The sequence below is a fragment of the Gouania willdenowi genome, chromosome 3 (genome assembly GCF_900634775.1).
Source record: "Gouania willdenowi chromosome 3, fGouWil2.1, whole genome shotgun sequence".
Classification (NCBI taxonomy): Eukaryota; Metazoa; Chordata; class Actinopteri; order Blenniiformes; family Gobiesocidae; genus Gouania; species Gouania willdenowi.
In genome coordinates, this window is record NC_041046.1 from 17,157,776 (window position 1) to 17,181,797 (window position 24,022).

The following is a 24,022-nucleotide window of genomic DNA, read 5'->3' on the forward strand; positions in this document are numbered from 1 at the left end:
TATCTGTTTGATTATCTGTTATCTGGATTATGTCAAAAGTCCATGACGGATTCGGACTAAATTCAAACCAATGATAGACCTTACACAATGAAAGATGAAGAAATTAGATTTTGGAGGAGATCAAGATCAATATTAAAATTTTCTGGATCCGTTTCCATAATCAAAAATCTTTCATCATTGGCAAAACTTCAAAAATTCACATCTCAATTTGTAATTGACAAATTTTTATGCAATTGGTTCCTCAATTACCCCACTTAGTTTTCACCCGGATTGCACATTTAATCATGCTTCTTAAAAAAAAAAATAGGGGTGACCATATGTTTACACCTAATTTATCGTTAATAATGGGGAAAGAAATGTCTTACAAATGTGAATGATCAGGATCACTATCAAAATAACTGTGAATATCTGGCAAAAATGATATTTGGTGCTTTGAAGAGGTTTGTACTCTCTGAGTGCTCCTGTTACTGTTAAAATGTTATGGTTTCTACATCATTCTGTCTCACATCAGGGTTAAACTAACATATACTGATCAAAATCTATTAGTGAGTCATATATTACATATGTTCATCTTTCCTAAGATCTGGTTCTAATCAATGACATGCAGATTCCACTGCGTTTGGGCATGTACGGCCTATCTCCTGCAAAAAGGAACATGTATAAACATTCATAACATATTGCAGTAAGCCCAGAGCACAATTTGGGTCGAATCCAGCCAGGGCAAGATCCGGCATCTCCCAAACACGTATTTGATTGGATCCAGCACCTCATTTTTTTTTTTTTTTTTTTTTTTTTTTTTTCCAGCATCTCATTTGCTTTTAGGTGTTTTAATTAAATTTTGAAGTATTATATTTGGACAGCTGTGTCTTTTATTGAGTTGAAATCACTGGAATTTTTATTGTACACACAAAACTGAATGTAAAAACTGAGCACAAGCGAGGAAGTGAGGCGGAAGTCAAGCCACGCCCACGCTACGTCTTTAGTGTGGTTTTTCCCGCAAAAATTGTGCCTCGTCAGCTTGGAAGATGGTAGAAAATGGCTTAAAAAAAAAGGCAGTTGGATTTAAAGAGCTTTTTTAAGTCAATAAGTGAAGCTAAGCCTGAGGTAAAGAGGTCTGAGAGCAACAGCACAGCAGCAATTAGCATGGCCAGTAGCACCTGTAGCAAAGATGTTAATGAGGAGTTTAAAGCCAAGATGATCTGCTCCTCTGGGCTCATGAAAGACGAGGCAGTTCTCTGCTGTGAAATCTATAAAAAAAAGTTGCAAGGATACAAAGGTCTCCTTCGGATAAATAACAGGTAAGCACACGTTATATTGTCTGCTGTGCTGCTGATTCATTAGAGGAGTTGTGGCCTTATGGGTAGGGTTGGGCATCGTTTGGATTTTAACGATTCTGATTACGATTCTCAATTTCGATTCTCGAGTTTGATTCTTTGAGTAGTGCAGGTCAACAGGTCACAGATTTCACAGAAGAGTTTTTTCATTTAAAAAAGCCTTTGCACAGGCCATTTTTATTAACTCCCTTAGTTGATACAGTTTCATTTGGTTGCTGTAATGTAACTAGGGTATTCAATGTATTATTAGTAATTCACTGTAGCTGCAAAACTGAAACTTGCTGAAATAACGCTACAAACAAGTTGGCAGCAGCAGTCTAAAAAACAAGGAGCTACAGCCCAGGTAGAAGTGAAACTAAATAAAACAAACTCAAACCCTGGAGCAGTCATGTGACAAATCAATCAACGGTTCTTGTTGACAAAGATTATTATTATTCTGGATACAGTGGAAACTGAAACTATAAAAAATAGTTATATTTTGAACTTGGTAATTTTGTAGGGAAGATATTATACGTATATATAAATGTAATTGGAGTCTAAAGCCACAAAAATTGCACCACTTTAAAAAGAAAATAGACTAACATAAGACCTCTTTACATGGAGTGTAAGACAAAAGAGCAGTGAAAACTTTGGACATTTTTGAATTCTTAAATCTGTTGATTAAAGTAAAAGTACCCCAAGTATTTTTTTTCTTTATGTAAATTGTATATGACTGTAAATGTGTGAATTGGTTATATTGTAATAGTTGTATGGATTGCATGTATCTATAATATATATATATATATTTTTCTAAAGCAACAACTCCCCTGGCCGTCACTGTATGTAATTCCGAGGAGCAGCCCCTCCCCCACTACAGAGAGATGGCAGCAGCAGGGGACTGTCCTACACTTCCTCATTTAAAGGGGCAAAATGAAAGCTGTTAACTTCTTGAGTAAGCCTACATTCTGGGTGAACACATCCTTTTGTCACTCCCTCAGTTGATCATTTAAACCGTAGAAGCGGCGCTGTCTATGATACGGCTGGAGAATAAGTGATCACCGCTCTCTCTCTCTCCCCTCTCAGCCCCTACGTAATCAAACAGAGCAAGCCGCGGAAACAAACTCGTGCAGGCATTTGGGAATCGAAAAAAATTACTGAAATTCAAACATCCTCGTAACGGTTCTAGAACCAGACGCTAGGAACTGGTTCTAGAACCGTTACGAGGATGGTTTGGAATTCATCATTCTTTTATTTAACATTTAGGTTAATTGGTTGTGTTCACGTGATATTATTGGACCATTTAGTTAGCACAAGGTGCTTTAAAAATGTTTTTATTCCGTGACATTTTTGTCTCACTCTTACTATTGGAACAACACGCGGCCGGTGTTCCGGGACCTGATTTTGTTTTGTTGCACATCATATATTATATCATATTATAAGATATTTGACTGTAAAAGCAGGCGATTGCCCAAAAAACTGATTGAACTGATCTGAATCCATATCGTGATTTTACATCTTTCAATCCCTGTTCCTGTTTTCAGAAAGCAGTAAATTCAGGTTGAACAATGGCGTAGAATGAGATGCTGCTATAGTAATTTCACACCTGCCTAACCTTTTGACTACACCTAATCAGTATTGTAGAACTAATGCAAGAAAGGCACTTGGCATCAATGCTTCTTTCAGACTGTAAATCACAAGTGAAACATTGCTGATCGTCACAGTTAATTACAAACTGTGCTGTGACCTTATCTGTCTTCCAGGGTTTTGAGTTTGGTTGTAAACTGCACTTCCAGCTCGTAAGGTAATTGATTCCAATAAGCCCTTCTTGTCAACAATTTCTCTCTGGGGTGTTGTGCATAGTGGGCTGTTTTAGGGATTCTCTCTGATTTACCCATGTCCCTTTAACGGGCCAGTAAAGATCCATGTCAGTGCAGAACTATAAATCATGAGCAGTGCAATTCGCAACAACAAACTGCTACATATACTGTGTAACCAAGATAGGACGTACATTTTCACAGCGAGACAGCTTTACTGCGGAGAGTAATTACTTCAGTTTCCACATTGCAACACGAATCTATTGATTTCATGGTTCATTCATGGTGTATTCAGCTAAATAACTTACAAGGAGTTTATATTGCACTGCAGCATGAGAAAACAATACAAAGGCTTACTCTTACAGTTTTATATACCAGCGTATTTGTTTTAAATCTGTGTATCCTTCGTTCTTTGGTCATTCCATTTTAAAACCAAATCAAAATAACAAATAAACAGTGTGGTTATGTAAACTTTTAAAATTAAATCTTCTGTTTATGTGATATTTGGATGTTTACAGGGAAACTATTTATTTATTCAGTTTATTTCCGACATGGTTACATTCACTTTTTTTTTTTTTTTCTTTTTTTGTACATGCCGAAAAAGGAGACGAGAGAAGCTATGGAGAAGAGCTTCATGTTTTAAGCTCACCACACACAGACAGGGGTGGGCTTTGAAAAAGAAGCAACGCATAAGTAGGGTTGGGCACCGAGAACTGGTTCCAAATAGGAAAGCAATAGCAAAGGGTTATTAGTAGGGAACGATTAATCGTAAGGCAGTTAAAAATCGATTCATAGGTATCACGATTCACATCGATACTGTGAAAATTGAATCGCAGTACTTTTTTTAATAGTCTGAAGTTTAGGCGGCGGGCGGAATCTGCTACTACTTTCTTTCTGGCCGCCTTCTACTTTAAACATGTTCATAAATGATTCCTTACACCTTTAACACCAAAAAATATGTGAATATTATGTGAATATCTGTAAAAGTCACGTTTTTCTATTAGCTCTGTCTGCTAGCTAGTGTTGTGGTGGTCAAGACCGGTCTTGGTCCCGAGACCGGTCTCGAGACCAAATTTTAAAGGTCTTGGTCTTGTCTCGGACTCTGAAGCATTTTGACTCGGTCTTGTCTCGGACTCGGGCTGCCCGGACTCGGGATTTTCCGTCAAGACCGTTCGAGACCAGCACTAATTCCTGCTATTTTTAAACTTTTTTATAATGTGATAATAACACGGAGAAGAACGGGATAAAACAATCCTTTATTCATTATTTAATCCACCCCGTATAATGACCACAACCTTCCTTAATGTGACTGAGTGACGTGTGTGACACACTCATACGTGTGTGGCTACGGTGTCAGTTTGGACCGCGGAGCGCAAGGGAGATATGAACTAATCACCGGTAAAAATCCCAGTAAAACTCCAGAAAACAATCACCAGTAATAAATATTATCTCCCTGGTAAAGACAGTAGCTCTAACAACTGGTAAAATGATAAACTGATGATATTACAGCCTGTGAAGGCTGGATAGGGGACGCACTTACTCTGCTTCTGGGTCCTAGTGCCAGCCGAGCGGTGAAGCCTGTTCCGTTTACCGTGTTTACTGAGGTCTGTGTGTGTTTAATAAGTCCGTGTGTGTTTAATAAGTCTGTGTGTTTAATGTGTCCGTGTGAAAGTCTGCATGTTTATGCCTCTGTCCATCCACTCTTTTCATTATATCCATGTGTTTTAAGGCTTTATTACATAATGTCGGCTGTCGTCCGGGCCGCCGCCATCTTGGTTTATGTCGTCACCAGCGCGTCATCGCCGCAGAGTTGCACAAGCCAGAATGAGTCAAATAACTGCAAAAGAGGTTTTATATTAGTCTATTTTCTTTTTAAAGTGGTGTTTTTTTGTGGCTTTAGACTCCAATTACATGTATGTATATAATATGTTCCCCACAATATAAACAGGTTCACAATATAATTATTTTTTATAGTTTCTGTTTCTACTGTATCCAGAATAATAATAATTCTCAACAAGAACTATTGATTAATTTGTTACATGACTTTTCCAGGGTTTGAGTTTGTTTTATTTAGTTTCACATCTACCTGTAGATCTATGTTTTTTAGACTGATGACAACTTGTTTGTAGTTTTATTTCAGTTTCACTTTTACAGTTACAGTTGGAAACCTTTGTTAATTGAATATCCTAGTTATATTACAGCAAACAAATTAAACTATATCAACTAAGTGAATTAATAAAAATAACCTGTGTAAAGGCTTTTTCAAACTAAAAAAATGTCTCGTGAAATCTGTGACCTGTTGACCTGCACAACTGAAAGAATCAGAATCAAGAATCATTATTTCTTGGCAGAAATGCTTTTAAACACTTGCTGTAAATTCAGCTGACATAAAAATCTTGTTTTCAAATATGTAGAATAATTGTGAATTTATCAGTAGCAGTAGTAGTTTTAATATTTTAGATAATTTTTTGTCCGTCAAATGTATTTAAAATAAACTAAAATTAAAGAGAGAATGTTATTTAACTGTTGAACCTTGCCATAATTTTATTGATTTATATATTTTTTTAAATTGAAAAAAAAATGTTTATGGTCTTGGTCTTGGTCTTGGTCTCGGCTTGTCTCGGTCTTGGTCTTGACTCGGTCTCGGCTCCCGAAAGTCTTGGTCTTGTCTTGGTCTCGGTGCATTCTGGTCTCGGGCAAGTCTTGGTCTCGGATAGTGCGGTCTTGAACACAACACTACTGCTAGCATAGCATATCTTCTTCACTGCAAGATATCTGCATGCCAACCGACCACTGGGTTACCAGCGCCCTCTGCTGGTCCAAACAAATATCTGACCTAAATACAGTGAAATAACTGTTTTTTTTTTTTTTTTTTTTTTTTTTGTTAAGGCACAAAATACATTTTCAGTTGCACTTTTAAAAAGAACTATTATGGAGTTTTGCAATGTTTACTATAGAACCAGAATTTAAATTAATAGGCTTCTTCTTCATTTGTATTATTCCTTTATTTATTTCATTCAAGATTTATTTTTAGTTAAATTGCATTGTTTTGAATAGTTTGTCAAGGGATTCTTTTAACAATGAAAAAAAAAGAAAACAGTATAGTTTTTTATCGTTTTTTTCCCCTCAAAAAATGAAGGAATATTTTTCAGTCATCATTTTTCTACAGTCCCATTTTGTAAAATAAATAGTGAGAGAATCGTATCATGACCCCAGTATCGTGAATCGAATCGTATCGGGAGTTAAGTGAATCGTGACATCCCTAGTTATTAGAGTCAACGACTGTAATTATTATTACATTTTATATGCTTAGATGATTTACAAAACCAGGATGTTACACTAATATTGCACCAGATTACATTGCTAGCCCTGAATTACAAAAGCATGGCTGTAGGTTGTGTAGGTAACATCATTGTATTACTGTGACTAAAAAAATGTACTGCTATCTCATTAACAATGTTATTGTAGAGTGTGTGACACACAGCGAAGATGAGAACACATTTATGTATTGTAAGTAAGCTCAAATTTGAGGAGAAACCAGTGGCAGTAATTGGAATTCTTCAAAGTTAGTTCATTCAGCTTGTTGTCAAAAGGAGTTATATTTAGGCAGACCTCGCCATCACTGTACGCTCTCACATTAAGACGGAAAGCCCCGGAGGACGAGTAAAACTTCAAACAAAGAAGCAAACACAGGCCACGTTTCCTAATACTATAAATGATAGAAATACTTTGGGTTTCTAAAAGGGGCTCAAGTTCTGGAAAGAGTCAAGCACTAAAGTGATGCTTCACTTCAGGATCATTGTAAACGGAAAACAATTTTGACAGGTAACCACTAATTGCAAGTGTCTCTGTATTTAAAGTACAATATTTGGAGTCATCAACATTATTTCACTGTTCGTACAACTTTACTTTGTTCACACAGTCAGCCAGTTAACACGTGTCCTCAATAAGTGTTGTTAAACAGACAAAGTACAAAGTGTTAGCGTATAATTGGCCCAAATGATTATACTGTAGATAAAGGGCACATATAAAATAAACAGATATGAATCAGCTACATGGTTGCATAATATATTTGTTAATACTTCTGATGTGATGTGTTTGCCTGCTTTACTTTTGTAGCATTCACTGACATCAGGGTTGGAGTCAAACATACTTGTAATTGCATAATTGATAATTAATTACAATTATGGCGCAATTGTAATTTTAAAAAATTGTTGCTGCTAATCGTAATTAAATTGTAATTGAGTTTAGATAAATGCCATGTGATTGCCATGAAAATTCGATAAAAATTGTCAATTATAGTTGAACGCAAAACTAAGGAACCATGTTACAGTTCTATGTACAGTACCATTCTAGACATATGTAGTTAACGATTATTAAAATATGTTTCATATCAAGCTTTCCCACGTTTCACCATTTACCAACACCAAAAATATGAAAACCTATATTTTAATTGATTAGAAATGTAACAATATATGGGAAATAAATTAGATGATAGATATTTGTTTTTGGTGTATTTTACAGCTGACTGAAGACCCATTATCATAAGAGATGTTAACAGGAAGCTAATGTTAACTTTTATTAGGTTATTTATTTCAGGCTCAGTAATTGTGATTAATTGCGATTTAACTTTAGAAATTGAGAATGTAATTGAATTACTGGGGATAAAAAATAATTGTAATTTAATTGTAATTGGAAAAAATGCTGGTCACTGTAATTGTAATTGAACATGAAAATTGAAAATGTAATTGTAAGTAAAAAATGTAACTGACCCCAACCCTGGTTGAAACCCCAACAGGGGGTGTCCCTGTTATCAACATCAACATTCATATCATTGTGCTTTGCAAAAATTATGAATGTGAATTGCTCATTTTCATTTTGTCATCGATTGTATTTTTCTGTAATGTTGTATGGTTTTTTAAGACATTTTGTGCTTTTAATTTTGAAGCAAGGGCCGCCAGTTTGTCATGCCTGCTCTATAGCATCAGCACCTATAGACATTTAGATCTTGTTTTAACACTGAACTACATTTTCATTGACTTTGGTTGCAGATTGTTCATCAGCAAGTCACTGAGTCCTAAAAACAAACCAGCTGAGAATAACTGGTCTCGAGCCGATACAATTAGAAAACCCCTAATGGTAGTCACTGTGAAAGTTTCAGGACTATATCCAATAATACACTCATTTGTTCTGAAATGCTCGGCATCAATGACTTTGACCCTTGAACTTTACTAGGTTTGTCTAGTTTTGTGAATGTGGGTGTGTATTTACCCATGGTTAGAGTAAACGCTTGTGATTTCTCATATTCACTCTTGTAGTTACTTTGTAATGGAGGCAGACCTCCGAAACATTTACTGTTTTATTATGCACTGGGACCCTGTTCTATAAATACAGTGAGGCAAGTGCAAGACAACCAAAAATGTTTTACTTCTGTCTAAAATCAGAGTTTGTTGTTGGGATACAACACTTGAAACTTTATGTGAAGGTATAATGAAACCCCTGATTTCTGTTCAATAGAGATTCAAGAAGAATAAAAAAAACATTTTTTGTACCTATTTAAAGAATTGTCAGTTTTATTCCATATTTTATTACAAGTAATGTTTGTATAAAATGTTTTAGGTGAGATTTTAAAACTCTAATATGAAACTCAATTGTAATTGGGGTAAATCATGTAATTTAACTGTGCTTTGTTAAAAATGATAATAATAGTAATAATAAAAAAAAAAAAAACAAAAAGACATAGTCGTCCACATCCCCCGCTAAAATGGAACAAGGGCAATAACTACTCACCGAATATTGTTATCATATCTTAAACAGTTTCTGAGAAAAGCTGTCCCCTTTGACTCAGACGGACGGACAGACAGAGCTCAAACCTATGTCCCCCTTTCACACTTTGTGGATAATAAAACTGAGTAAAGCAGCTGAAAGCTCTCATAGCACATGCTGACACTTCACTGTACCGACGGATGGAGCCCTGACATTTCAGTGTCTGGAGGGACGGAGCCATTGCCCACTCTGCTCTCCAGAGGGGTTACGAGGGACAATGGGAACATGTTGTCATCCTGAGAGTGCCTCTGACTACACGATAAGCCTCTCTCAATCTCCTCACCCTGCCAGCCGGGCTACCTTAATACAGACTGTGAAATCCATCATAAAAAGCTCAAGATGGACACAGAAGTACATCTCTGTATACCTTTAGGAGTATCCGATAGCTCAATTGTCCGTATGGTACAAGAAGGGGACTTGTAGAGATACAGGAGCATACAGTGGAAATACAGTAAGATTTGTCCTGCACTTGTTTATGTTTCTCTTGTAGAGATGCCCATCTACTGGCTACTATTTATTTGCAGGCTGATGAAGTAGCATGTAAGCAGATCACGTGTTGTCTGATAAAAAATTAAACACATTCAACATACAGTAATTCAGTGCCAAACAGGAGAAAGACAAATGTGGAGACAATTGATGACTCCAATTGTCTATTGGGTAAATGTAATCATTTGGAATGATTAAATATTTTAACGCTTATTTTTCCTAATTAAAGGCCCACTGTGTAACTTTTGGCCACTAAGGGCTGTAACTGTAACTTTCACGTCAAGCGCCCCTAGTGGCCACAAGCGCCGCAGCACTGTCGCAAAAATCAACAAACAGTCCGGCCAGCCTCCCTTGTCTTTTGATTGTGTATGCAGACAGTAGTTGACCTATCACTTTGCGATAAGGATTGGCTCTAAGGGCTGGGGTGCAAAGCAGCCCACCCCCCCGCTCCCTGGACTCGCCGCCGCCGTCAGCCCCCTTCGCCTGGGGTCGGTGCGGATGGGGGACAGGCGACCAAGTGTGTGCGGGGCGGTATCCAGCAGCAGGCGGGTTGGCGGAGGGGGCCGGATCTTGGTGGCGTCTTTTTAGCCTCCTCAGAAGCAGTTTTAAACTATTTGCTGGCCTCGGCCATGACCAGGAGTTGAACAGGCGGAAAAATAGTAGCAAAAACCTTAGCCCAATGAGTATATCCAAGCCTGTAGTCATGTGACTGTCGTAAAGTGATACGTTCTCTAGGTATTCTCCAGGTCACATGACCTGGCCAAAGACGGTCCGTCTTCTCCAAACTTACATGGGCGGTATTTCAACAGAGAAGCCCCGCTCGGAGCATTGATACTGTCAAGCGCTATATATTGGCCTGAGGAATCATTTAAAATAATTAATATGGGTCAACTCTTTAGGTCACAAAGTCCACGGTGTGCCTTTAATGTAGCCTTAGGGTTTATTATTATGACCACCCCAATGAAGATACAAAAATATCAATTGTACAAACTGATCGATTTCATCACTTAGTAATTGTTCTTATTTCAAAATACAGAAACTTGAATAGCATTTATTATTAATGGTTGTTTGCTCCTGTATGTATACATCTATTTATTGGTGGTCTTCTACATTGTAAAGATATTCAGGCTGTTTTTGTCCCAACTTCCCCCTTCTCAACCAAGGATGGTTAACTCTTATTATTTTATGTTTTGAAAAAATATCCTGTGGTTTGACGTGTGTTTAGAGTCAATTTGCCCTGATAATTGGCTCTGAAACAATTTGGGGCCAACAATATCAAACTTGTTCAATAATTATGACCATAAATCTTGTGTGTGTGGAAAACGCTGACGACTCATGACCCGGTATTTTTGACATGGAACAAAATGTAGCCAATCAAAGAAGTGAGCTGACTAAGAAACGCGTATTGCTGCAGTCAAGACAACTTGCAAAATTCCGATCTCTGAGTTCAACCGAGTTTCGAGGCAGCACGTTGAAATATCTCAAACATGGCTGACTAGGTGGTGTTCCAAGTTTCAAGTAGGAGGTCGGAAAATACAGAGTCCCGAGTTGCTTGGAAAGCAGCATTAGGTCACGTTGTTCAATGTTTGATCAAGCAAAATTTCTGGATTGGAGGAAGATCAGTGGTTGGACGGAATTGATATGTGTGTGGTGTGCTGTAGGACTGGGCAGTATACCTGTTCATACCGAATACCGGTATATTTGATTACACAACTTTAGGAAAGCCGTGTTTCAGACCGGACCCTTTTCAATGTTGCACTTCTAAATAGGAAGGTAAACAGTAGTGCTCTGGTGTTAGTTGCGGTGTAAGTCATACGTGTAAATGGATAAGAAAAACACAGTTGAAAGCTCTGAAGCTGTATATGAGCATGTGGCAGCGTGCACATGCCTCTGCTACAGGAGAAGAACACTCACAGACATGGAGGCACAGTTAGCTTAGCATGTTGGCAGTTCGGCAGTAAAACACAAAAAAAGAGAGCAAAGCATCGCAAGTCCTGGTGGAGCTGCAAACAAAACACTACCTTTTTCACCTTAAGAAACCACCACACCACCGAATATGCAGAATTTAAAGCTAGAAATGAAGCTAATGCTAAAGCTAAGCTAGCGTGGCAAAGAGCCTTTGAGCTACTGTAGTGTTTTATTTAGAACTATTTATTTTGTATTTTTCATTTTTTTTGTGTGGCACATTGTTAAACATTTTCAAAAATAAACACATTGATGTTCATTATTTGGGTTTATTTTGTGTTTTTCCATTCATTAAATAAAAAGTAAAGTATCGATAAGGGTATCGATAAAGTACCGGATTGATAAGGAGAATTGATAAGATTAGTCCCTCCTGCAGGTTGAGTGAAAACTTCCATCAACTAAATCATGAGAAGATGGAGGTAATACAAAATACAAATACAAAATGTAGGAGGTAGCAGTGCACCATTGGATGAGAGATCATCCGAGCACAGCAGAGCTAAGAGGGAGAGAGGAAAGGCGGTTACGAGACAGAAAATGGCGCTACGTACAAGAGTTGACGTTCCCAGCAGCGCACACTCGACCAGAGCATGTGTGGAACTCATGGATAGTGTGGCGATGGTGAGATAAAACGATAAAAAAAAATGGGGAACGCAGTGACACTCTGCATGTCCGCGAGGAGGAAGAAGTTGCGTGTGTGCAGACTGATGGGAGAGAAACTTGGAGGAACACCAAAATACAGTAAGAAATCCATTCAACAACTCTGACCCAGATAGCAAAATAATAATAATTTTGCCATCAAAAGCCCGGTCTCAGTGTCAGACAAAAGTCTGAATCGTCACCTCCAGCAAATGCCTGAGTTGGTCAAAATGTATTCCTAATGTTATTCAGATTGCTTTCATTTATTTATTTTAGAAGGTTTTTTGTGTTTATGTTGAACATTGTTGCTAGTTTTTGTACTTAAGCTGTAAGGGAACATTCTAAGGCTAAACAAAACCTTTTTATGATGCTGAAGCCACTTTAATCTTTGATTTTGAATAATATTCAGGTTGTTTTGTGTTTTATTTATTTCACAATTCCTTGTAACATTTTCAGTTTCTGCTGGTCTCAGGTAAATAAACTGGTATTGAAAGAACACTTGAATGTACTGTGAAAGTGCAATGAATGTAAATGATTAGAAACTGTAGGGTTGGATACAATAACATTTCATTTATCAGAGGCTTTTATCCAAAGCAATGTTAATACAGGGGCACAGTTGATCAACAGTGGATTATTATATTATTACAGCACTAATATGAAGCTGTACGGACACAGATGACCAAAAAAAAAAAATACATTCTTTAATTCTAAGTAACTCAAAAGTTATTTTTTCCAGTAACACATTACTTTTTGTTGTAAGTAATTAACATAGTAACTGAGTTACTTTGTGAATGAAGTAACTAGTAACAGTAACTTGTTACTTTTTTTCAGTAACTAGCACAACACTGGTGATCACTGATCTGCTTTGCAAGAGCGAGGCATGAAGTCAGCGTCGACAGACACGCCTGCTCATGAATATGCATAAAAGGCTCCAAAACAGCCCGTTTTTAGAACTGCTCAGACAGTCATTTTTCAGAGACTAAAACTCTGGAAAACAGGCGAGTTTGGGAAAATAAACCTCAAATACTATATTGTTGGGGCTCTTAGAAAAATAGCATGATATAGGACCTTTAATGTTTTTACTATTGATTTTTAACTCTGTTAAATGTTTTCTGTTGCAATTTCTAATCATGTAAAGCACCTTGTGTAATGCGCTATACAAATACATTTTCCTTGCCTTGACTGAATGATGATTAAAGATGATTGAACACAATTTATGAAAAGCTCTTGTGTGAAAAAAGCACCTGCATTTGCATAAGCTACACTTGTGAAAATGCAAGAGTCCTCTATGGTAAAGCTCACTATACTTAATGGTAGATGGTCTTTAAAACACCAGTGTCCTATCTGCAGGTGTAAAATCTATGCTGACATTACTTTGTATGGGTGAGGACTTCAATTGGGTTAAAAGGGTTAATCCTATTTTTGTTGCCACCTGTTTTAGTGAACTGTCATAACAGAGCTGTCTTTTCTAAGCACAGCCAGCAGGTACACTGCAAGCACATCACTGACACTGGGGCGGTGCAGTCTCTGGTGGCTATATTTAGGTGACGCTTGCTGTTTTATCAAACGTAGGCTAGGACTATTTCATCAGAGGTGGAGATAAATCTCTCCAACCTTAGGCTAAGAGAAAACAGATGGATTTACTAAATACCTGAAAAGGGGAGAGATGAAGCAAAATCAAGTGAAAGCAGTCAACCTTACCCAACACTGCAAAAAGGGCCCATAAACAAGATTGCAAACAGTTCCGTAGATGTCGTATTACGCATTCACCTCTAGAACTCTGAATGAGGAAAATAAAAGGTTATGCTCATGAAAAATTTAGAGATGATGCAGCAATAAATTCAATCTAATCTGTAGGTTGCAAAGGACATGCCTGATGTCCATCAATCACATCAAGATGCTGTTGTTATTTAGCACATATTAAAGTGACTTGTTAATTATTCATAAATGAAAACTAACCAACGCAGATTAGAAAAAAAAAGGTTCCTGAGCATTAACAGTCACACTAAAGTCTTCAAAGTAAAGTGATATTGGTCTGCCATTGATTTTAAAGCATTTAACTCTACTCTGTAGTTAACCATTTGGAAAAATGTATAAGCGCAACTATAACATCACATTTCACTCTCACCTTAAAACAGTTGACTCTTCCCCACCCCTTCCATTTTCCTACCCTGACTCCCTCTTCCCTGTTCCCTTACCACTCACCTAGGTGTAACACTGCCCTCTCGTTTTATATCCTCCCTTTAATAAAGTGTTTCTTACCCTTCCTTAGGGAGGGCTGGTCGGTGATCGTCACAATTATGCAATAGAATATTCATTTATCATTCATTTAATTGCGATGACAAAACATGCATTGCTTTCATAAAAAGATTACACTTCTTGTAGTGTTGACCTTCGACAAGTTGAAGAAGAAAAAAATGGCAAAATTTGAATGCCTTCTGTTGTCTGTTTGTTTGCAGTGAAGTAGATTGATTATATTTATAATAATTAATCTATTATTTGAGTTGATTATTATTTTAATATATAAAACAAATAAATGTATTCTAAACAAAATGTAACCCACAACCCCCCCACAAAAAAAACAAACAAACAAAAAATCCCTGTAAAATAAAATCACATTAAATAAATTATAAATACAAAATGAACAGAAAAACAAGAAATTAAAGAAACTAGTATTAACAGAGTAAATTAGGATAATTACAAAAAAATATATATTATAATTGCATTTCTAAACAGAGACCTCTAGTGGTGCCAGAGGTATACAGTCCAATCAGTGGGGACAAGGGAGGTTTATAGTTTTATATTATTATTTTATGGCCATTGTAATATATTGCATAGTTAAATTATTGTTGCCTTTTTTTGTCTTTTAACCAATAGTACCAATTACCTTAATTATAAGAATACAATAATATAAGATATGAGAAGATTATACTTTTTTTACCTCCTCCATGTGTGTCACCCCCTGGATGGACGGTGACCTTAGCATTTGCCTTTAGTGTTATAACCACAGGCCCGGCTCTGGTTGTGCAGGAGATAAGGATTCTAAACATTCATCATCGGAATGTGAAAAGGAACAGATCTACGTAACGCAAAGCTCCCTTGTCAGTGAACGTGCACTTATACCCCTGGCATGCACTAGTATCAGTCAGTTATTCTGCCACTAATTGCATCTGTGACTTGTGATGACGCCTTGTTATCTACCACTAAGTCCTTAGGGTCATGTCCAACGGGTCCCCTGAATGCCAAAGTAGGAGTGTTGCAAAGGAAACACTGACCAGCGACTATCACCCGCCACACCAATTCACAAAACCCCTCTTGCTATCAGCACACAGCTCAGCCAGAGAGACAAGTGTGAAACAGAAAAAATAAAAATAAAAAGCAGCAATGAGCTTTTTCTCACCACAGATGAAGTGCCAAGATAAAGCTCTATCTGTAAAACCGAGTTATGGTCAGAATGTTACTCTATTACCTTCTGGCTTTTGCTGCAAATCATCACACGGAACATCCACAGTGAAGATTTGTTTTTGTTTTGTTTATTGCACATCCCCAAATATAGAGAAAATATTAATAATCCCATCAAAAAAAAGCCTGACCTGAGAGAGAGGTTGTAATCCGGGTATCAAGGGGTATGGCTTTTATATAATTATTTATGTTCTGATAATTAAATTATCAAAAGACACAGAAATATTTTAATCTAGTCATTTTCAATAATAAAAGTAAATAAAAATAAACAAATACAACTTTCTATGAATAGAAATATTTCAGTAAACCCGCTTAAAGAGGTAGCTGGGCTTATGGTAAAATCAAATCAGGGAAGAGAATGTTTTTTTTAATTTTTACCAGATTACTATAAGTCTTCCCACAAAAGTAAAAAACCCATGAGATCACTAAAAAAATGATAATACCCTGTGTTTTACAAACATGTATACAGCGACATTCCACTTGCTGATGCTGGAGATAAATGTTTGGGTTGAGGATCCGCCTACACACCGATCTGAGGAACCAAAAGGACCATTGAGGACGACGGTCATAATACAGTATATGAGACATGGACTCTTAGTATAGATGAGGGGTCACAAAAATGTGATTGTCTGTGATAATCTGAGTTAAACACTGTCAGCATTTCGTTTTGTGGGTTATTGTGTGTAGTATGTTTCAGTGACATGCCATGAGCACTAGGGTTGGGTAGGCAGTGTGTTGCAAATCGAGACCACCAATGTCGACACCAATGACAATTCCATATGATTCTGCTGGCAAGTGTTAATCTAACAAAATCAACATCGTAAAACGCCATTAAAGAAACATAAACAATTACTTAATATAGCCTCCATACTCTCCGAACAAGATATATCTCATGACACGGCAGCGCATCCATTGTTTGTGTTGGAAACACAGAGAAAATGACAACAACAACTCGTTACAGCCTCAGTGAGGCACATCCACAAAGCCAATCCTTCCTTTTGTACCATTCACTGTGGAAAATACAAACAATTTTCTGACCTTTCCTTTGCTGAAGGTCTGGTAGCTCAGGAGTTGTCTCCCATCTTTTAAAAGCTGTTGTTTTTCCTCAAAGGAATTAAGCATAGCACGGTTACGTCCAAAGGCAGCGTAGAGAGCTGCCTTTTTTACGTAAATGGTTTTCATCTTGGGGAACTGACTGCGCATGCACAAACACATAAAAACACACTATGGGAACAGAGGCAGAGCAGCAATGTGCTTTTGGGAGAGGATGCGGACTGTGCAGCGTCTGTGCTGTACCGGGAAATAGCGATGTTTAGTCATTTGGGTTATGAAAAGCACAAAATGCTGACACTTTCAAACTTATAGGTACTGTAGGCTATCGGAAATGGAAAAATAAATAAATTATAATTATATTGTATTTAAAACAAATAATAAAAATATCAATTCACCCTTGGGTAGGCACTGCCTACCTTGCCTACCCTGACTGCACGCCACTGACTATGTTGTATGTACTTCATATTCCTTCCAACATCTTTAAGTACAATTTTTTGGGGATTTGTTTTGGAGGCCACAAAACATTAAAACAAGGGCCACATGTGATGGCCAGTTGGCCATGTGTGTGGCGTGTATATACCAATCTATCTCAGCCCTTCGACTCCCAGCATGTGACAATGCCAAGCCAAACACATTGATCCAGGGAAGTATTTTCCCGTGAAACACTGCAGCTACACGCAGAGTTCTTTATTCAGCACACTGGTCGCTGGCCCTCGCTGAGTGGAAACCCTGCTGTTTCTAAAGCACTTCGGCTCTACACCGTTGTGAGGAGTAATCTGCTGTGAGAGCAGCCTAAATGAAAACGCCATACTATGTCTGTGCGTATTGGACAGGGGGATGAGGTAGCAGCAATAGGATAATGACAGGTGAATCCCAACTAGATTATTTGATCTGTTTGTAAATGAAATAACTTGAGTGTGGGATCCATGGGTGTTAGCTCCCTATGTCTGTTGATCAGTGGGCTAGTACAGCTTTGTAAACATTGTTAAATGGGTTCCTAAATCCTGCTCATGTTCTGTTTAGTAACACACTGCATTTTAATGCAGAGGACCTTTAGAATGTGTATTTAAAACAGCGTGCAGCAGCGGCTCATTAGCATTAGGAAAAGCCGTACACACTCACTGACAAACTGCAAACAAAAGAAAAGCCATCCCAACATGTTCGGTTTTCAGCAATTCATATTGTCTCACCAAATGAAGGAAAAATAGCACCCGGCTGACAATCCGCATGAGGCAGATTGCATTCTAGAGTCTTGTTACTGAAACATTGTTATGGTTTTCCTTCAATTCACCTTCACCTATTGTTTCTGAAATATTCCACTAATTGGCTCTGAACCCGAGAGAAAGAAATAATTTGCCGACTTCCTAACAAGAGTTTTACATTAAATCTAAATGCTTTTTATAATGACGCTTCAGCTCCTTCAGCAGCGCACCGGTGCCTGTATCACATCTTGGTCATTTCCTGTCTAGGTTGGTGGGGGCAAAAAAGCAATCCAATTTCAGAAAGACATGTGGTGTGAGAATCCACCTGGGACACAGGCAGGGCTGAAAAGGTCAAGCTTTATGTACTACATATAGAAGAATGTTGGCAAGGAGAAAGGAGGGCGGAGCCAAATGCAGCATCTGGTGGTCAACGTAAAGAAAAGTCACGTGTCGATATGATCTGCATGAGCCGATGGATGGATGGATGGATGGATAAATGGATAGATGGATGGATGGATGGATGATGGATGGACTTTGAAGGAAAAATTTGGACAACAGAAGAAAATAAGTGTTGATATGACATGCATGAGCTGATGGATGGATGGACGGACGGACGGAGGGATGGATGGATGGACAGAGAGATGGATGGATGAATGGATGGACGGATTGGTAGATGGATGGAGGGATGGACAGAAGGATGGATGAAGGGATGGATGATAGGTAGATGGATGGATGAATGGATGGAGGGATAAATGGATGGACAGACGGAGGGACGGACGGAGGGAGGGACGGATGGATGGACAGATGGAAGGATGGATGGACTTTTTGAAGGAAAATTTTGGACGGCAGTAGAAAAGGTGTAAGGACAAAAAAACAAACAATAAGAATTAAACATAAAACAAGACGGCCTATACCTGTGTTTGTGAGGATGCTGCTATGCGTTTAAAGTAGGGGAGGACAATATACAAAGTTACATAAATAATCAGAAAACATTGCCTGACCTGCACATCCATCCAAAGACCCACAAAGACTAATGAATGAGGAAGACCATTATAACCGCTGATGATGATGGAGATGGAATGTGCTATTTATTGGTAGTAGAGAATGTGGACATGACTGTAATGAGCTGTGATAACTGTTTGCATGTATAGAAGATCATTTGAAACATTCTGTGTGAATCACATGCTTTGGGCAATGAAGGGCCTTTAATCCAATGCCCTGAAATATTAAACAATATTAAGTGTCAGATATGTCATCACAAATTATTTTTTAACATTTATAGCTAAAATAAGTCACTACTCAGAAATAAGAAATATCTTTGGGCATTATGTAACATTGTATCCATAAAAATCATTAATTTAATAATAATTATTATTGATATGATTATTATTATTTACTTGTTTATTTGTCTTTAATTAGAAACAGAAACAGTTAAGTCATTTGTGAAGTTATACAACTTTTTAAGACCCAAAAACAAATTATTTTGTAAACTTTGGCATCCATTGCCCTTCATCTACACCACGTGTGTCAAATCCGGCCCTTTGGAGCATCCAATTCGGCCCGCAGGAGGAAGTAGAAATGACAGCAAAAACATGAATCATTGTGTAAATGAAACCCAACAATATTTGGAGCTCACAGTCTTCCCAGCGCTTTTATAGCATTATTAGTCATTTTCAAAGTTAAACTGTTGAAAAAACTCAAAATTCTCAAACTTTTCAATAATATTTCCCTTAATAAATAGAAATTTGTCAGAAAATCTAGGAAATTTGAAGTGAAGATACTGTTGGGGTTGAAATCTATCAGTTATTGCTTGGATATTATCGGTTTCTCACATATTTTGTATTTTATGTATACGTAGAATTGCAAACTAGGGCATAATAATGTTGAAATTACTTGTTTTCCCACATAAAAACTGTGGCCCACTTGAGATTAAACTGCTCTATATTTGGCCCCTGAAGTAAAATGAGTTTGACACCCCTGATCTACACCATTGGTGTTACCGTACACCCACCATCTGCAATATCTTTTTATCAGGAGATAGGGTTGTACTGGTACAACTTTTTCAATTCCGATTTCGATACCAATAACACTGCCTTGCATATGAGACGATACCGAAATTGATCCGATACGATATAAGCACGAATCAAACGTCCTTTCATCACTTGTTTTGGAGTGTGAAATGTTAGAAAAGGCTTGATCCAGTGATACTACTAATACAGAGAACAATAGTTAGATTAAATGAAATACTAATAAATTAGGAGACCCTGAGAAATAACATCATTAAATCAAATCAAAAACACATTTTTCTATTTTCAAAAAAGTTAATGTTAAACAAAAGCATATTCTACAATGTAATAGAATAATAAAATAAATAAGAAGACCCTAATTAATAGGGATGTAACGATTCACTCAACTCACGATACGATTCTCTCACGATTTATTTTACAAAATGGGACTGTAGACAAATTTTTTTTTTTTGGGAAAAAAAACTAGAAAATACTGTACTATTTTCCTTTTATTTTTCATTGTCAAAAGAATTCCTTGATAAACTGTTCAAAACAATGCAATTTAACTAAAAATAAATCTTAAATGAAATAAATAAAGGAATAATACAAATGAAAATGAAGCCTATGAATTTAAATTCTGGTTCTATAATAAACAATGCAAAACTGCATAATAGTTATTTTTCTTTTTAAAAGTGCAACTGAAAATGTATTTTGTGCCTTAACAATTGGACTTTAAAAAAAAAAAAAAAAAACGTGATTGCAACGATTATGTCATATTTGTTTGGACCAGCAGAGGGCGCTGGTAATACAGTGGTCGGTTGGCATGCAGATATCTTTCAGTGAAGAAGAGAAGCTATGCTAGCAGACAGAGCTAATAGAAAAACGTGACTTTTACAGATATTCAAGTAATATTACAGATATTCTTTCGGTGCTAAAGGGGTAATGAATCATTTATTAACATAATTAAGAGTAGAAGGCGGCCAGAAAGAAAGTATTAGCAGACTCCGTCTGCCGCCTATACTTGTGGTTAAAAAAAGTACTGCGATTCAATTTTCAGAAAATCGATATCAACCGTGATACCTATGAATCGATTTTTAACTGCCTTATGATTAATCGTTACATCTCTACTAATTAATAACCTCAACAATACAGATAAATACAAGTTATGTATCTGAGCTTTTAGATGCAATCCGATATACTGTATTCTGAGAGTGTTTCTATTATTTCTGTATTTTTTTAATGTGTACTGTCACACTGCAAGCCTTAATGCTCAATTCCGATTTTTTGCTCGGAACCGATTTTTTGTTTGTCCGTTCACATCACCATTTAAAATGTGACCTGTATCAGATTCCAGTGGGAACAGTTTGCAGCCCCAAACCGACGCGCATGCATGCGCATTGTCAGAGTTTTTGTACTATGGAGCCGGAGAACGAATGAGCAGCTGCAGAGAAGGACGAGGAAAAAGAAAAAGAGAGACAAATATTTAGTTTTGCCGTTTTGCTTTGAAACACAGACCATTTATGATATGAACCTTCAAGCTTTGACCCGAACCTGACAAAGCAAAACCGAAATCGACAGGTCCGACAGGCATTAGGTTTTATATCCTTGCCTGACACGAAACCGACAATTAAAACCTATTTTTTCCTCATACAAATGGCATATTTACGTTTGTTTTAGTGGTAAGCATTGCTTTTATTAACAGACAACTGTTAATGTCAACAGAACAGATCAGCGCACGGGGAAACAAGCACACGTTAAACACACACAGGTGTGCAGTGTGTGCAAGAAACAGTGGATCTATTTACATAATTCAGGTATAAAATATATGGATAGTCCATGTTCTTGTGCAGAAAAGGATTGATTCAACAGTTGATGTTTCAAGCCTGTCCCTCTCTGGCCCATGGTGAACAAAGGACAGCGCGCAGCAGCACTCGCTGCTACAGCTGCTGCTATAAAGTGACGTCAATCCGCCTTGACCGTTCACACTGCAGTCGCATGGCAAAAGATTGGATATGTATTGGGTCGCTTTTGAAAAAATTGGATTTGGGTCGTTCAGACGGCCATAAAAAGATCCGATACATGGTTGCGTAGGGGCAAAAAATGGGATTTGAGCATTAAGTCCTGCAGTGTGTACGTAGCCTCTTGCAGGGCTCTGACACACTCACACACACACACACACACACTGTTCACATATAACCCCAAGTTCATGATGCAGTCGGCCAAAAACGTTTGTGCCAGCCTCCCCATTGGCCACACCTCTTCCAAGAGCCCAAGAACACTCCCAAAAATCTGTGTAGTGTACACACACACTTGCTTCTGGTACTCACCTTTGTGTGAGTTGTTTGCAGGAGCAGCAGGCCTGCTAAAACTTTCCTTATGACTAATTAGAATACGTTACATTGAAATGATACTACTCTTGGCCTTGGAGCTGTTCAATTAAAAGACCTTGTAAGAAGGTGGTGAAAAATCTTACAATTCTGATACTGGGACACCTTTAAAAGGAGATGAGATTGAGGTTTAAAGTTTCTATTTAATGGGACCAACAGCCTAATGATGATGATAATATAAAAATATTTTTGATCAGCCTCTTATATTTTGGCTGCCTTGTCTTCATTAAATTGATAAAACAGAGAAGAAACAAGTTGCTTCTATACAGTTCAGTTAGCTGGTCAGGACAAACACCCCAGACATGTAAGATTAAACAGGAATATGAGGGAGCAATGTGTGGCTGGGTTTCCATTCCAGATTTTTTCTAAATAAAAGCAATATTTCTAAATATCTACAAAGTATAAATGCGCTTTGAAAGTGTTTCCATTGAAAGTTATTTTTGGGCAGGAGCCTCGTAACTCCCGTGAAATCTCATCCCGCGAGGCTTCTTTGTAGGAAGACGGATTCTCCAAACCTTATGACACTCTGTATTCCTTTGTTGTTTCACGTCTAATGTGGCAGTAATATTTTTTAAGTATAATGCTAAGAAATGTCTCGGTCTACTCTTCTATTTACTCATACTCTCCGAGAAGTGGTCATGTGACCAGGTATTTGCAGAAAAACTGTTTCCATAGCACTTCTGCAAGACATTTCAATATCGTTAAGTCTGAAAGTCCTCGTCATGAAAGCGTAAAAAGTTTTAAGCAATATTTGAGTGTTTTGTTTTGTTTTTTTACAAAAAAATTACCAGTTTTTATCGTGCCATTTAGATTTTGCGCAGTTCCAAGGGTAATGGAAAGACAGCTTGTGACAAATACGTTCTTATCTTTAAACAGTTTAAATAAACACAAGACGAAAATGAAAATTGACTGGCTACTGTTGTGCATCCACCTAAAGATATAAAGTGATGTAGCAATGCAGTGGATGGCGTGGAGCGGGAAGAACACACAGCATCACATTTATCATGAGAACAAAACACATTAGGCATAGCAGCTGGATGACGTGCACCAAACGTTTCCTGCAGGCTTTCCCATTTTCACAATGTACAGTATATGATGACCTATCAATCAATATGATTGGCACCGTCACATTTTTCAAGGTTTAACTCGGCTCTCTGTGTGCATGACGTAGAGGTGAATGAAATGAGCTACAAAGCAGCCGTTGAAAAGACACCAGCATTTAAAAAATAAAGCGAAATATCACTGTTGTGCACTTGTGATCATGTGTGCAGATTTCACACTCCCACACAAGTGAGCGTGGCGAGGTCACGCGGCACCGTTCAATCATTCTGCCACTATGACAGCCAACCTTCCACCCACCGGCCACGCACACCCTCCCTGGGCTCCCTCCATTAAATAAATTGTGCTGTAATAATCTCTTGGCTCCTAATGTTGGTGGATGAGCACAGCAGCCTATTTTGATTACCCCACTTTCAGCCCCAGCCAGAACCATTTGTAATCCCCATGTTTTACCCTCACTACATTAAAGGGGGAATTACTTGATGGAGATTGAAAGGGAAAAAGTGTCATTCATCCAGCATCAAGCAGCCTCTGTTTTCACGTTCGACAGTCAATTAACACAGCGATAAAAAAGGGAAAACGTGTTAAAGAAAACGCCACAAGCAGTAATTTCATACAACTTGTGCTATTTTTTTTTTTTTTTTACGTTTGAAATTCATATTATTCTTGATGAAAAAAAAAATATCAATCATTTAAATGGAGCTTACATTTATCTTCTGCTCAAACACCTTAACTTGACCTATGTGTAATAATAATAATAATAATGCATTGGATTTTATATAGCGCTTTATCATAGACACTTAAAGCGCTTTA

At 37.5% G+C, this 24,022-nt stretch overlaps 1 protein-coding gene across 1 annotated transcript in view; it reads right to left on the minus strand.

The window, feature by feature from the left end:
- The window catches only part of LOC114459507 (potassium/sodium hyperpolarization-activated cyclic nucleotide-gated channel 3-like), a 123,689-nt gene that overhangs the window by 91,528 nt on the left and 8,139 nt on the right, over positions 1 to 24,022 (minus strand). The gene's annotated exons all lie outside the window — the stretch shown is intronic.